The sequence below is a fragment of the Pimephales promelas genome, chromosome 13 (genome assembly GCF_988280905.1).
Source record: "Pimephales promelas chromosome 13, fPimPro1.hap1.1, whole genome shotgun sequence".
In the NCBI taxonomy this organism is placed as follows: Eukaryota; Metazoa; Chordata; class Actinopteri; order Cypriniformes; family Leuciscidae; genus Pimephales; species Pimephales promelas.
The window spans coordinates 5,071,134-5,083,905 of NC_142781.1; the positions used below are offsets into that span (position 1 = coordinate 5,071,134).

Sequence of the window (12,772 nt, forward strand, 5' to 3'; positions counted from 1 at the left end):
GAAAGGGGATGTGGGTTGCCCGTTTTATGTGCTGCATATGAATAGAAAAATACAGGTTGTATACAGCTCCTGGATATCACAGTTCCTTGCGCAAACAGACAAACATCCACGTAGTCGGCAGGGTTCGAACCTGCGCGGGGAGACCCCAATGGATTTCAAGTCCATCGCCTTAACCTCTCGGCCACGACTACTCCTGCTGTCTGGTCACATGCTATTTTCTTGTCTGGATGTGAGAGGACACAGGGGCCAACCATCAATGTGAATGCGAGCAGCATCGGATGCACTCGGCTGAAATACTGTGATGGCAAAGAGGAGTTCAACGACGTCTTCACCTAGACGAAAATGGTGTCGTGATCCGGATTTTGACTGGGGATGCTGAGGGCAGAACAAAAAGTACCAAACACTATACAGAGAAAGTTATCTGGGATGCCAAAGACATTGCTCCGATTGCCTGAATAGAATATCCAAAATCACCGTTGATCTGAGCCTTTTGAAACGGTGCTCACTTCAAGTCTGAAAGGAGATGTGGGTTGCCAATTTTAAGTGCTGCATATGAATAGAAAAAGCCAGGTTGTACACAGCTCTTGGACATCACAATTCCTTTCGCACACAGGCAAAGTGGCGAGGATCTACGTAGTCAGCAGGGTTCGAACCTGCGCGGGGAGACCCCAATGGATTTCAAGTCCATCGCCTTAACCTCTCGGCCACGACTACTCCTACTTTTGTGTCACATGCTGTTTTCTTTTCTGGATGTGAGCAACAGAGGACACTGGGGCCAACCATCGATGCGAACGCGAGCAGCAGAGGATGCACTCGGCTAAAATACTGTGATGGCAAAAAGGAATTCAACGACGTCTTCACTTAGCGAAAAAGAGTGTCGTGATCCGGATTTGGACTGGGGATGCTGCGGGCACAACAAAAAGTAGTAAACACTATACAGAGAAAGCAAACCACTCACTCAGGCCTGCGCACAACCGCTCAGAAGTGACTGAACGTACAGAGTCAACAGCAAGCTTCAGCTCATTTCTCTGAAGTCCCCCACCACTGTTTTCTGAGAAAGCAACCAAGCATTACAGAAGGCAAAACAACACCAAATGTTTGGAAGCAACACATCGCCACATATATTCTTGAAGAGGAAGCCCACGTCCCTCAAACGCTGGTAAGAGAGCACAGCAAATGATTAGGGGAGGTCTGCAACAAACCGACAGAGCTTCGCCCGAACAGGGACTTGAACCCTGGACCCTCAGATTAAAAGTCTGATGCTCTACCGACTGAGCTATCCAGGCTCTTACCAAAGCACAGGCACCTCAAGGATTTAACAGCACTTTCTCCATAAAGTGTTCCTGCTTTGCCAGCTTAAAATTTGTGGCATTAAATGATGAAGACCACAATGTATATAGGCACAAGAGAGGTTGTCTGCTGCTGGCAAGCTAGGAACACTGACATTGAAAGAGTGTTCTTTTTTTCATGGCCGGTTGCTAACTCTAAAGTGGTTTGGACAAACAAGTAATTGGTACATAATGAGTTTCACGGTGCCAAGAGAGAACAAATCCGACATTTCAAAAATCAGATTGCCTGAAGAGAATGGCCAAAGTCATGTTTGATCTGAGACTTTTGAAACTGTCCTCACTTCAATCTTGAAAAGAGATGTGGGTTTCCCATTTTAAGGACTGCATGTGAAACATCCAGATTGTACACAGCTCCTGGACTTCACAACTCATCTCGCAAACTGACAAAGTAACAAGGATCCGCGTAGTCGGCAGGGTTCGAACCTGCGCGGGGAAACCCCAATGGATTTCGAGTCCATCGCCTTAACCTCTCGGCCACGACTACTCCTGCCTTTCCGTCACATGCTGTTTTCTTGTCTGGATGTGAGAGGACACTGGGGCCAACCATCAACGCGAATGCGGGCAGCAGAGGATGCACTCGTCTAAAGTATTGTGATGGCAAAAGGGAGTTCAACGATGTCTTCACCTAGACGAACAGGGTGTCGTGATCCGGATTTGGACTGGGGATGCTGCAGGCACAACACAAAGTACCAAACAAGCTGCAAGCACCTCTGGGATTTAACAGCACTTTCTCCATGAAGTGTTCCTGCTTTGTCAGCTTAAAATTTGTGGCAGTAAATGAGTAAGGCCACAATGTGTAAAGGGACAAGAGAAGTAGGCTGCTCCTGGAAAGCTAGGAACACTGACATTGAAAGAGTGATCTTTTTTTTCATGGCCAGTTGCTAACTCTAAAGTGGTTTGGACAAATAAGTAATTGGTACATAATGACTAGGATTCTGTTTCACTATGTAAGAGAGAACAATTCCGACATTTTTAGAACACTAATATGCAAGATTCTCCACAAAATAGAATGCGCCAACTCTTGAGCTGCACGCTGTGAAGGCTTTGAAGTTATCGGGGATGCCAAAGCCATTGCTCCGATTGCCTGAATAGAATATCCAAAATCTGCGTTGATCTGAGCCTTTTGAAACAGTGCTCACTTCAAGTCTGAAAGGGGATGTGGGTTGCCCGTTTTATGTGCTGCATATGAATAGAAAAATACAGGTTGTATACAGCTCCTGGATATCACAGTTCCTTGCGCAAACAGACAAACATCCACGTAGTCGGCAGGGTTCGAACCTGCGCGGGGAGACCCCAATGGATTTCAAGTCCATCGCCTTAACCTCTCGGCCACGACTACTCCTGCTGTCTGGTCACATGCTATTTTCTTGTCTGGATGTGAGAGGACACAGGGGCCAACCATCAATGTGAATGCGAGCAGCATCGGATGCACTCGGCTGAAATACTGTGATGGCAAAGAGGAGTTCAACGACGTCTTCACCTAGACGAAAATGGTGTCGTGATCCGGATTTTGACTGGGGATGCTGAGGGCAGAACAAAAAGTACCAAACACTATACAGAGAAAGTTATCTGGGATGCCAAAGACATTGCTCCGATTGCCTGAATAGAATATCCAAAATCACCGTTGATCTGAGCCTTTTGAAACGGTGCTCACTTCAAGTCTGAAAGGAGATGTGGGTTGCCAATTTTAAGTGCTGCATATGAATAGAAAAAGCCAGGTTGTACACAGCTCTTGGACATCACAATTCCTTTCGCACACAGGCAAAGTGGCGAGGATCTACGTAGTCGGCAGGGTTCGAACCTGCGCGGGGAGACCCCAATGGATTTCAAGTCCATCGCCTTAACCTCTCGGCCACGACTACTCCTACTTTTGTGTCACATGCTGTTTTCTTTTCTGGATGTGAGCAACAGAGGACACTGGGGCCAACCATCGATGCGAACGCGAGCAGCAGAGGATGCACTCGGCTAAAATACTGTGATGGCAAAAAGGAATTCAACGACGTCTTCACTTAGCGAAAAAGAGTGTCGTGATCCGGATTTGGACTGGGGATGCTGCGGGCACAACAAAAAGTAGTAAACACTATACAGAGAAAGCAAACCACTCACTCAGGCCTGCGCACAACCGCTCAGAAGTGACTGAACGTACAGAGTCAACAGCAAGCTTCAGCTCATTTCTCTGAAGTCCCCCACCACTGTTTTCTGAGAAAGCAACCAAGCACCTTGTTTGGTACTTTGTGTTGTGCCTGCAGCATCCCCAGTCCAAATCCGGATCACGACACCCTGTTCGTCTATGGATTTCGAGTCCATCGCCTTAACCTCTCGGCCACGACTACTCCTGCCTTTCCGTCACATGCTGTTTTCTTGTCTGGATGTGAGAGGACACTGGGGCCAACCATCAACGCGAATGCGGGCAGCAGAGGATGCACTCGTCTAAAGTACTGTGATGGCAAAAGGGAGTTCAACGATGTCTTCACCTAGACGAACAGGGTGTCGTGATCCGGATTTGGACTGGGGATGCTGCAGGCACAACACAAAGTACCAAACAAGGTGCAAGCACCTCTGGGATTTAACAGCACTTTCTCCATGAAGTGTTCCTGCTTTGTCAGCTTAAAATTTGTGGCAGTAAATGAGTAAGGCCACAATGTGTAAAGGGACAAGAGAAGTAGGCTGCTCCTGGAAAGCTAGGAACACTGACATTGAAAGAGTGATCTTTTTTTCATGGCCAGTTGCTAACTCTAAAGTGGTTTGGACAAATAAGTAATTGGTACATAATGACTAGGATTCTGTTTCACTATGTAAGAGAGAACAATTCCGACATTTTTAGAACACTAATATGCAAGATTCTCCACAAAATAGAATGCGCCAACTCTTGAGCTGCACGCTGTGAAGGCTTTGAAGTTATCGGGGATGCCAAAGCCATTGCTCCGATTGCCTGAATAGAATATCCAAAATCTGCGTTGATCTGAGCCTTTTGAAACAGTGCTCACTTCAAGTCTGAAAGGGGATGTGGGTTGCCCGTTTTATGTGCTGCATATGAATAGAAAAATACAGGTTGTATACAGCTCCTGGATATCACAGTTCCTTGCGCAAACAGACAAACATCCACGTAGTCGGCAGGGTTCGAACCTGCGCGGGGAGACCCCAATGGATTTCAAGTCCATCGCCTTAACCTCTCGGCCACGACTACTCCTGCTGTCTGGTCACATGCTATTTTCTTGTCTGGATGTGAGAGGACACAGGGGCCAACCATCAATGTGAATGCGAGCAGCATCGGATGCACTCGGCTGAAATACTGTGATGGCAAAGAGGAGTTCAACGACGTCTTCACCTAGACGAAAATGGTGTCGTGATCCGGATTTTGACTGGGGATGCTGAGGGCAGAACAAAAAGTACCAAACACTATACAGAGAAAGTTATCTGGGATGCCAAAGACATTGCTCCGATTGCCTGAATAGAATATCCAAAATCACCGTTGATCTGAGCCTTTTGAAACAGTGCTCACTTCAAGTCTGAAAGGAGATGTGGGTTGCCAATTTTAAGTGCTGCATATGAATAGAAAAAGCCAGGTTGTACACAGCTCTTGGACATCACAATTCCTTTCAACACAGGCAAAGTGGCGAGGATCTACGTAGTCGGCAGGGTTCGAACCTGCGCGGGGAGACCCCAACGCATTTCAAGTCCATCGCCTTAACCTCTCGGCCACGACTACTCCTACTTTTGTGTCACATGCTGTTTTCTTTTCTGGATGTGAGCAACAGAGGACACTGGGGCCAACCATCGATGCGAACGCGAGCAGCAGAGGATGCACTCGGCTAAAATACTGTGATGGCAAAAAGGAATTCAACGACGTCTTCACTTAGCGAAAAAGAGTGTCGTGATCCGGATTTGGACTGGGGATGCTGCGGGCACAACAAAAAGTAGTAAACACTATACAGAGAAAGCAAACCACTCACTCAGGCCTGCGCACAACCGCTCAGAAGTGACTGAACGTACAGAGTCAACAGCAAGCTTCAGCTCATTTCTCTGAAGTCCCCCACCACTGTTTTCTGAGAAAGCAACCAAGCATTACAGAAGGCAAAACAACACCAAATGTTTGGAAGCAACACATCGCCACACATATTCTTGAAGAGGAAGCCCACGTCCCTCAAACGCTGGTAAGAGAGCACAGCAAATGATTAGGGGAGGTCTGCAACAAACCGACAGAGCTTCGCCCGAACAGGGACTTGAACCCTGGACCCTCAGATTAAAAGTCTGATGCTCTACCGACTGAGCTATCCGGGCTCTTACCAAAGCACAGGCACCTCAGGGATTTAACAGCACTTTCTCCATAAAGTGTTCCTGCTTTGCCAGCTTAAAATTTGTGGCATTAAATGATGAAGACTTCAATGTATATAGGCACAAGAGAGGTTGTCTGCTGCTGGCAAGCTAGGAACACTGACATTGAAAGAGTGTTCTTTTTTTCATGGCCGGTTGCTAACTCTAAAGTGGTTTGGACAAACAAGTAATTGGTACATAATGAGTTTCACGATGCCAAGAGAGAACAAATCCGACATTTCAAAAATCAGATTGCCTGAAGAGAATGGCCAAAGTCATGTTTGATCTGAGACTTTTGAAACTGTCCTCACTTCAATCTTGAAAAGAGATGTGGGTTTCCCATTTTAAGGACTGCATGTGAAACATCCAGATTGTACACAGCTCCTGGACTTCACAACTCATCTCGCAAACTGACAAAGTAACAAGGATCCGCGTAGTCGGCAGGGTTCGAACCTGCGCGGGGAAACCCCAATGGATTTCGAGTCCATCGCCTTAACCTCTCGGCCACGACTACTCCTGCCTTTCCGTCACATGCTGTTTTCTTGTCTGGATGTGAGAGGACACTGGGGCCAACCATCAACGCGAATGCGGGCAGCAGAGGATGCACTCGTCTAAAGTACTGTGATGGCAAAAGGGAGTTCAACGATGTCTTCACCTAGACGAACAGGGTGTCGTGATCCGGATTTGGACTGGGGATGCTGCAGGCACAACACAAAGTACCAAACAAGGTGCAAGCACCTCTGGGATTTAACAGCACTTTCTCCATGAAGTGTTCCTGCTTTGTCAGCTTAAAATTTGTGGCAGTAAATGAGTAAGGCCACAATGTGTAAAGGGACAAGAGAAGTAGGCTGCTCCTGGAAAGCTAGGAACACTGACATTGAAAGAGTGATCTTTTTTTTCATGGCCAGTTGCTAACTCTAAAGTGGTTTGGACAAATAAGTAATTGGTACATAATGACTAGGATTCTGTTTCACTATGTAAGAGAGAACAATTCCGACATTTTTAGAACACTAATATGCAAGATTCTCCACAAAATAGAATGCGCCAACTCTTGAGCTGCACGCTGTGAAGGCTTTGAAGTTATCGGGGATGCCAAAGCCATTGCTCCGATTGCCTGAATAGAATATCCAAAATCTGCGTTGATCTGAGCCTTTTGAAACAGTGCTCACTTCAAGTCTGAAAGGGGATGTGGGTTGCCCGTTTTATGTGCTGCATATGAATAGAAAAATACAGGTTGTATACAGCTCCTGGATATCACAGTTCCTTGCGCAAACAGACAAACATCCACGTAGTCGGCAGGGTTCGAACCTGCGCGGGGAGACCCCAATGGATTTCAAGTCCATCGCCTTAACCTCTCGGCCACGACTACTCCTGCTGTCTGGTCACATGCTATTTTCTTGTCTGGATGTGAGAGGACACAGGGGCCAACCATCAATGTGAATGCGAGCAGCATCGGATGCACTCGGCTGAAATACTGTGATGGCAAAGAGGAGTTCAACGACGTCTTCACCTAGACGAAAATGGTGTCGTGATCCGGATTTTGACTGGGGATGCTGAGGGCAGAACAAAAAGTACCAAACACTATACAGAGAAAGTTATCTGGGATGCCAAAGACATTGCTCCGATTGCCTGAATAGAATATCCAAAATCACCGTTGATCTGAGCCTTTTGAAACGGTGCTCACTTCAAGTCTGAAAGGAGATGTGGGTTGCCAATTTTAAGTGCTGCATATGAATAGAAAAAGCCAGGTTGTACACAGCTCTTGGACATCACAATTCCTTTCGCACACAGGCAAAGTGGCGAGGATCTACGTAGTCGGCAGGGTTCGAACCTGCGCGGGGAGACCCCAACGCATTTCAAGTCCATCGCCTTAACCTCTCGGCCACGACTACTCCTACTTTTGTGTCACATGCTGTTTTCTTTTCTGGATGTGAGCAACAGAGGACACTGGGGCCAACCATCGATGCGAACGCGAGCAGCAGAGGATGCACTCGGCTAAAATACTGTGATGGCAAAAAGGAATTCAACGACGTCTTCACTTAGCGAAAAAGAGTGTCGTGATCCGGATTTGGACTGGGGATGCTGCGGGCACAACAAAAAGTAGTAAACACTATACAGAGAAAGCAAACCACTCAGGCCTGCGCACAACCGCTTAGAAGTGACTGAACGTACAGAGTCAACAGCAAGCTTCAGCTCATTTCTCTGAAGTCCCCCACCACTGTTTTCTGAGAAAGCAACCAAGCACCTTGTTTGGTACTTTGTGTTGTGCCTGCAGCATCCCCAGTCCAAATCCGGATCACGACACCCTGTTCGTCTATGGATTTCGAGTCCATCGCCTTAACCTCTCGGCCACGACTACTCCTGCCTTTCCGTCACATGCTGTTTTCTTGTCTGGATGTGAGAGGACACTGGGGCCAACCATCAACGCGAATGCGGGCAGCAGAGGATGCACTCGTCTAAAGTACTGTGATGGCAAAAGGGAGTTCAACGATGTCTTCACCTAGACGAACAGGGTGTCGTGATCCGGATTTGGACTGGGGATGCTGCAGGCACAACACAAAGTACCAAACAAGGTGCAAGCACCTCTGGGATTTAACAGCACTTTCTCCATGAAGTGTTCCTGCTTTGTCAGCTTAAAATTTGTGGCAGTAAATGAGTAAGGCCACAATGTGTAAAGGGACAAGAGAAGTAGGCTGCTCCTGGAAAGCTAGGAACACTGACATTGAAAGAGTGATCTTTTTTTCATGGCCAGTTGCTAACTCTAAAGTGGTTTGGACAAATAAGTAATTGGTACATAATGACTAGGATTCTGTTTCACTATGTAAGAGAGAACAATTCCGACATTTTTAGAACACTAATATGCAAGATTCTCCACAAAATAGAATGCGCCAACTCTTGAGCTGCACGCTGTGAAGGCTTTGAAGTTATCGGGGATGCCAAAGCCATTGCTCCGATTGCCTGAATAGAATATCCAAAATCTGCGTTGATCTGAGCCTTTTGAAACAGTGCTCACTTCAAGTCTGAAAGGGGATGTGGGTTGCCCGTTTTATGTGCTGCATATGAATAGAAAAATACAGGTTGTATACAGCTCCTGGATATCACAGTTCCTTGCGCAAACAGACAAACATCCACGTAGTCGGCAGGGTTCGAACCTGCGCGGGGAGACCCCAATGGATTTCAAGTCCATCGCCTTAACCTCTCGGCCACGACTACTCCTGCTGTCTGGTCACATGCTATTTTCTTGTCTGGATGTGAGAGGACACAGGGGCCAACCATCAATGTGAATGCGAGCAGCATCGGATGCACTCGGCTGAAATACTGTGATGGCAAAGAGGAGTTCAACGACGTCTTCACCTAGACGAAAATGGTGTCGTGATCCGGATTTTGACTGGGGATGCTGAGGGCAGAACAAAAAGTACCAAACACTATACAGAGAAAGTTATCTGGGATGCCAAAGACATTGCTCCGATTGCCTGAATAGAATATCCAAAATCACCGTTGATCTGAGCCTTTTGAAACAGTGCTCACTTCAAGTCTGAAAGGAGATGTGGGTTGCCAATTTTAAGTGCTGCATATGAATAGAAAAAGCCAGGTTGTACACAGCTCTTGGACATCACAATTCCTTTCAACACAGGCAAAGTGGCGAGGATCTACGTAGTCGGCAGGGTTCGAACCTGCGCGGGGAGACCCCAACGCATTTCAAGTCCATCGCCTTAACCTCTCGGCCACGACTACTCCTACTTTTGTGTCACATGCTGTTTTCTTTTCTGGATGTGAGCAACAGAGGACACTGGGGCCAACCATCGATGCGAACGCGAGCAGCAGAGGATGCACTCGGCTAAAATACTGTGATGGCAAAAAGGAATTCAACGACGTCTTCACTTAGCGAAAAAGAGTGTCGTGATCCGGATTTGGACTGGGGATGCTGCGGGCACAACAAAAAGTAGTAAACACTATACAGAGAAAGCAAACCACTCACTCAGGCCTGCGCACAACCGCTCAGAAGTGACTGAACGTACAGAGTCAACAGCAAGCTTCAGCTCATTTCTCTGAAGTCCCCCACCACTGTTTTCTGAGAAAGCAACCAAGCATTACAGAAGGCAAAACAACACCAAATGTTTGGAAGCAACACATCGCCACACATATTCTTGAAGAGGAAGCCCACGTCCCTCAAACGCTGGTAAGAGAGCACAGCAAATGATTAGGGGAGGTCTGCAACAAACCGACAGAGCTTCGCCCGAACAGGGACTTGAACCCTGGACCCTCAGATTAAAAGTCTGATGCTCTACCGACTGAGCTATCCGGGCTCTTACCAAAGCACAGGCACCTCAGGGATTTAACAGCACTTTCTCCATAAAGTGTTCCTGCTTTGCCAGCTTAAAATTTGTGGCATTAAATGATGAAGACCACAATGTATATAGGCACAAGAGAGGTTGTCTGCTGCTGGCAAGCTAGGAACACTGACATTGAAAGAGTGTTCTTTTTTTCATGGCCGGTTGCTAACTCTAAAGTGGTTTGGACAAACAAGTAATTGGTACATAATGAGTTTCACGATGCCAAGAGAGAACAAATCCGACATTTCAAAAATCAGATTGCCTGAAGAGAATGGCCAAAGTCATGTTTGATCTGAGACTTTTGAAACTGTCCTCACTTCAATCTTGAAAAGAGATGTGGGTTTCCCATTTTAAGGACTGCATGTGAAACATCCAGATTGTACACAGCTCCTGGACTTCACAACTCATCTCGCAAACTGACAAAGTAACAAGGATCCGCGTAGTCGGCAGGGTTTCGAACCTGCGCGGGGAAACCCCAATGGATTTCGAGTCCATCGCCTTAACCTCTCGGCCACGACTACTCCTGCCTTTCCGTCACATGCTGTTTTCTTGTCTGGATGTGAGAGGACACTGGGGCCAACCATCAACGCGAATGCGGGCAGCAGAGGATGCACTCGTCTAAAGTACTGTGATGGCAAAAGGGAGTTCAACGATGTCTTCACCTAGACGAACAGGGTGTCGTGATCCGGATTTGGACTGGGGATGCTGCAGGCACAACACAAAGTACCAAACAAGGTGCAAGCACCTCTGGGATTTAACAGCACTTTCTCCATGAAGTGTTCCTGCTTTGTCAGCTTAAAATTTGTGGCAGTAAATGAGTAAGGCCACAATGTGTAAAGGGACAAGAGAAGTAGGCTGCTCCTGGAAAGCTAGGAACACTGACATTGAAAGAGTGATCTTTTTTTTCATGGCCAGTTGCTAACTCTAAAGTGGTTTGGACAAATAAGTAATTGGTACATAATGACTAGGATTCTGTTTCACTATGTAAGAGAGAACAATTCCGACATTTTTAGAACACTAATATGCAAGATTCTCCACAAAATAGAATGCGCCAACTCTTGAGCTGCACGCTGTGAAGGCTTTGAAGTTATCGGGGATGCCAAAGCCATTGCTCCGATTGCCTGAATAGAATATCCAAAATCTGCGTTGATCTGAGCCTTTTGAAACAGTGCTCACTTCAAGTCTGAAAGGGGATGTGGGTTGCCCGTTTTATGTGCTGCATATGAATAGAAAAATACAGGTTGTATACAGCTCCTGGATATCACAGTTCCTTGCGCAAACAGACAAACATCCACGTAGTCGGCAGGGTTCGAACCTGCGCGGGGAGACCCCAATGGATTTCAAGTCCATCGCCTTAACCTCTCGGCCACGACTACTCCTGCTGTCTGGTCACATGCTATTTTCTTGTCTGGATGTGAGAGGACACAGGGGCCAACCATCAATGTGAATGCGAGCAGCATCGGATGCACTCGGCTGAAATACTGTGATGGCAAAGAGGAGTTCAACGACGTCTTCACCTAGACGAAAATGGTGTCGTGATCCGGATTTTGACTGGGGATGCTGAGGGCAGAACAAAAAGTACCAAACACTACACAGAGAAAGTTATCTGGGATGCCAAAGACATTGCTCCGATTGCCTGAATAGAATATCCAAAATCACCGTTGATCTGAGCCTTTTGAAACGGTGCTCACTTCAAGTCTGAAAGGAGATGTGGGTTGCCAATTTTAAGTGCTGCATATGAATAGAAAAGCCAGGTTGTACACAGCTCTTGGACATCACAATTCCTTTCGCACACAGGCAAAGTGGCGAGGATCTACGTAGTCGGCAGGGTTCGAACCTGCGCGGGGAGACCCCAATGGATTTCAAGTCCATCGCCTTAACCTCTCGGCCACGACTACTCCTACTTTTGTGTCACATGCTGTTTTCTTTTCTGGATGTGAGCAACAGAGGACACTGGGGCCAACCATCGATGCGAACGCGAGCAGCAGAGGATGCACTCGGCTAAAATACTGTGATGGCAAAAAGGAATTCAACGACGTCTTCACTTAGCGAAAAAGAGTGTCGTGATCCGGATTTGGACTGGGGATGCTGCGGGCACAACAAAAAGTAGTAAACACTATACAGAGAAAGCAAACCACTCACTCAGGCCTGCGCACAACCGCTTAGAAGTGACTGAACGTACAGAGTCAACAGCAAGCTTCAGCTCATTTCTCTGAAGTCCCCCACCACTGTTTTCTGAGAAAGCAACCAAGCATTACAGAAGGCAAAACAACACCAAATGTTTGGAAGCAACACATCGCCACATATATTCTTGAAGAGGAAGCCCACGTCCCTCAAACGATGGTAAGAGAGCACAGCAAATGATTAGGGGAGGTCTGCAACAAACCGACAGAGCTTCGCCCGAACAGGGACTTGAACCCTGGACCCTCAGATTAAAAGTCTGATGCTCTACCGACTGAGCTATCCGGGCTCTTACCAAAGCACAGGCACCTCAGGGATTTAACAGCACTTTCTCCATAAAGTGTTCCTGCTTTGCCAGCTTAAAATTTGTGGCATTAAATGATGAAGACCACAATGTATATAGGCACAAGAGAGGTTGTCTGCTGCTGGCAAGCTAGGAACACTGACATTGAAAGAGTGTTCTTTTTTTCATGGCCGGTTGCTAACTCTAAAGTGGTTTGGACAAACAAGTAATTGGTACATAATGAGTTTCACGGTGCCAAGAGAGAACAAATCCGACATTTCAAAAATCAGATTGCCTGAAGAGAATGGCCA

General features: G+C 46.9%; 19 non-coding genes across 19 annotated transcripts; all 19 read right to left on the minus strand.

The window, feature by feature from the left end:
• Positions 1 to 109: 109 nt before the first annotated feature.
• Positions 110 to 191, minus strand: trnas-uga (transfer RNA serine (anticodon UGA)). The gene has a single exon. It is a non-coding gene; the product is annotated as a tRNA-Ser (tRNA).
• Positions 192 to 632: 441 nt separating this feature from the next.
• Positions 633 to 714, minus strand: trnas-uga (transfer RNA serine (anticodon UGA)). Its single transcript has one exon. It is a non-coding gene; the product is annotated as a tRNA-Ser (tRNA).
• A 499-nt stretch (positions 715 to 1,213) lies between these two features.
• On the minus strand, positions 1,214 to 1,286 carry trnak-uuu (transfer RNA lysine (anticodon UUU)). Its single transcript has one exon. It is a non-coding gene; the product is annotated as a tRNA-Lys (tRNA).
• A 465-nt stretch (positions 1,287 to 1,751) lies between these two features.
• trnas-cga (transfer RNA serine (anticodon CGA)) lies at positions 1,752 to 1,833 on the minus strand. The gene has a single exon. It is a non-coding gene; the product is annotated as a tRNA-Ser (tRNA).
• A 773-nt stretch (positions 1,834 to 2,606) lies between these two features.
• On the minus strand, positions 2,607 to 2,688 carry trnas-uga (transfer RNA serine (anticodon UGA)). Its single transcript has one exon. It is a non-coding gene; the product is annotated as a tRNA-Ser (tRNA).
• Positions 2,689 to 3,129: 441 nt separating this feature from the next.
• trnas-uga (transfer RNA serine (anticodon UGA)) lies at positions 3,130 to 3,211 on the minus strand. The gene has a single exon. It is a non-coding gene; the product is annotated as a tRNA-Ser (tRNA).
• A 1,243-nt stretch (positions 3,212 to 4,454) lies between these two features.
• trnas-uga (transfer RNA serine (anticodon UGA)) lies at positions 4,455 to 4,536 on the minus strand. The gene has a single exon. It is a non-coding gene; the product is annotated as a tRNA-Ser (tRNA).
• Positions 4,537 to 4,976: 440 nt separating this feature from the next.
• trnas-uga (transfer RNA serine (anticodon UGA)) lies at positions 4,977 to 5,058 on the minus strand. Its single transcript has one exon. It is a non-coding gene; the product is annotated as a tRNA-Ser (tRNA).
• Positions 5,059 to 5,557: 499 nt separating this feature from the next.
• trnak-uuu (transfer RNA lysine (anticodon UUU)) lies at positions 5,558 to 5,630 on the minus strand. The gene has a single exon. It is a non-coding gene; the product is annotated as a tRNA-Lys (tRNA).
• Positions 5,631 to 6,095: 465 nt separating this feature from the next.
• trnas-cga (transfer RNA serine (anticodon CGA)) lies at positions 6,096 to 6,177 on the minus strand. Its single transcript has one exon. It is a non-coding gene; the product is annotated as a tRNA-Ser (tRNA).
• Positions 6,178 to 6,950: 773 nt separating this feature from the next.
• trnas-uga (transfer RNA serine (anticodon UGA)) lies at positions 6,951 to 7,032 on the minus strand. The gene has a single exon. It is a non-coding gene; the product is annotated as a tRNA-Ser (tRNA).
• Positions 7,033 to 7,473: 441 nt separating this feature from the next.
• On the minus strand, positions 7,474 to 7,555 carry trnas-uga (transfer RNA serine (anticodon UGA)). The gene has a single exon. It is a non-coding gene; the product is annotated as a tRNA-Ser (tRNA).
• Positions 7,556 to 8,794: 1,239 nt separating this feature from the next.
• Positions 8,795 to 8,876, minus strand: trnas-uga (transfer RNA serine (anticodon UGA)). Its single transcript has one exon. It is a non-coding gene; the product is annotated as a tRNA-Ser (tRNA).
• Positions 8,877 to 9,316: 440 nt separating this feature from the next.
• trnas-uga (transfer RNA serine (anticodon UGA)) lies at positions 9,317 to 9,398 on the minus strand. The gene has a single exon. It is a non-coding gene; the product is annotated as a tRNA-Ser (tRNA).
• Positions 9,399 to 9,897: 499 nt separating this feature from the next.
• On the minus strand, positions 9,898 to 9,970 carry trnak-uuu (transfer RNA lysine (anticodon UUU)). Its single transcript has one exon. It is a non-coding gene; the product is annotated as a tRNA-Lys (tRNA).
• A 465-nt stretch (positions 9,971 to 10,435) lies between these two features.
• On the minus strand, positions 10,436 to 10,518 carry trnas-cga (transfer RNA serine (anticodon CGA)). The gene has a single exon. It is a non-coding gene; the product is annotated as a tRNA-Ser (tRNA).
• A 773-nt stretch (positions 10,519 to 11,291) lies between these two features.
• On the minus strand, positions 11,292 to 11,373 carry trnas-uga (transfer RNA serine (anticodon UGA)). Its single transcript has one exon. It is a non-coding gene; the product is annotated as a tRNA-Ser (tRNA).
• Positions 11,374 to 11,813: 440 nt separating this feature from the next.
• Positions 11,814 to 11,895, minus strand: trnas-uga (transfer RNA serine (anticodon UGA)). The gene has a single exon. It is a non-coding gene; the product is annotated as a tRNA-Ser (tRNA).
• A 499-nt stretch (positions 11,896 to 12,394) lies between these two features.
• On the minus strand, positions 12,395 to 12,467 carry trnak-uuu (transfer RNA lysine (anticodon UUU)). Its single transcript has one exon. It is a non-coding gene; the product is annotated as a tRNA-Lys (tRNA).
• Between the last annotated feature and the right edge of the window lie 305 nt (positions 12,468 to 12,772).